This window comes from Arachis duranensis, chromosome 3 (genome assembly GCF_000817695.3).
Source record: "Arachis duranensis cultivar V14167 chromosome 3, aradu.V14167.gnm2.J7QH, whole genome shotgun sequence".
In the NCBI taxonomy this organism is placed as follows: domain Eukaryota; kingdom Viridiplantae; phylum Streptophyta; class Magnoliopsida; order Fabales; family Fabaceae; genus Arachis; species Arachis duranensis.
Window position 1 is genome coordinate 55,215,089 of NC_029774.3, and position 1,822 is coordinate 55,216,910.

Sequence of the window (1,822 nt, forward strand, 5' to 3'; positions counted from 1 at the left end):
GTGGGATCGACCCTTACTCGCGCAAGGTTTATTACTTGGACGACCCAGTACACTTGCTGGTTAGTTGTGCGAAGTTGTGTTATGCCATGGTATTGAACACCAAGTCTTTGGGTTCATCACCGAGGATTATTTGAGTTGTAGTGATCACAATTTCGTCCACCAAGTTTTTGGCGCCGTTGCCGGGGATTGTTGAGTTTGGACAACTGACGGTTCATCTTGTTGCTTAGATTAGGTATTTTTCAGAATTCTTAAAGAACGAATTCTAGAGTTTCATGATGATCTGTTGAAGTCTGGCTGGCTGTGAAGCCATGTCTAATTTTATTGGACCGAGGTTTCAACTCATCATCACAAGAGCTTGTTGATTTCTATCAATCTTGCTGTTGGAGCAGTGATCTGCTAAGGCTTGGCTGGCCATTGGCCATGTCTAATGTTTTGGACCGGAGCTTTCTTTGAAAGCTTGGCTGGCTATGAAGCCATGTCTAATTCCTGGACCGGAGTCTTAGACTAACATTGCATGATTCCTGGAATTCTCATTAAGAATTTTGATACCTTTATTTTCTTTTCCACTTAATTTTCGAAAAATAAAAAAAAAATTACAAAATCATAAAATCCAAAAATTTCTTGTTTGAGTCTAGTGTTTCATTTTGAGTTTGGTGTCAATTACATGTTTTTATTCTTCTTGCATTCATTCATGTGTCTTAAGTGATCTTCAAGATGTTCTTGATGATTTCATTGCTCTAATTTTTAAATTCTCTTGACTTGAGTGTTTATGTGTCTCATATGCATTCTCATGTTGTTAGTGTCAGTAGTATACAAACTGCTAAGTTTGGTGTCTTGCATGCATTGTTATTTGATTTTAGTTGCATTTTGATTATTCCTCATTATTAAAAACCCAAAAATATTTTTAATTTGTGTATTTTCAAGTCAATAATACAGAGAATTGAAGATTCAGAACATACAGCAGAGGAATTACACAGAAAAAGCTGGGCGTTCAAAACGCCCAGTGAAGAAGGGCAAACTGGCGTTTAAACGCCAGCCAGGGTGCCTGGTTGGGCGTTTAACGCCCAAAAGGGTAGTAGTTTGGGCGTTAAACGCCAGAATGTGCACCATTCTGGGCGTTTAACGCCAGGATGGCACAAGAGGGAAGATTTTGTTTTCAATTCAAATTTTTTTCAGGTTTTCAAAATTTTTTAAAATCAAACCTTTTTCAAATTATATCTTTTCAATCAAATCTTTTTCAAAATCAATTTCTTTCCATTTTCAAAGATACTTGCTATCAATTAATGATTTGATTCAACATTTCAAGTATGTTGCCTTTTCTGTTGAGAAAGGTTTAATGTTTGAATCATATCCTCTCTTGTTAGCCAAGTTATTATTTTTTAAAATCAAATCTTTTTAAAATGTTTTTCAAATCATATCTTCTCAATCACATCTTTTTAAAACCAATCATATCTTTTTAATCACATCTTTTTTCAAAATAGTTTTCAATCAAATCTTTTTGATTTCTAATTTCAAAATCTTTTTCAAAAATCACTTGATTTCTTTTCACTCTTAGTTTTCGAAAATCAATTAAAGTTTTTCAAAATGTTTTTAAAATCTTCTATTTAATTTTCGAAAATTTCTTCCCCTCTTTTCACATCCTTCTATTTATGGACTACCACTATTCCTTAATACACAATTCGAACTCCATCTTCCTTGATAAGTTAGAATTTTCTACCTCTGTCTTCCATTTTTCTTTTCCTCTGACACCTCAAGGAATCTCTATACTGTGACATAGAGGATTCCATATTTTCTTGTTCTCTTCTCTTTCATATGAGCAGGA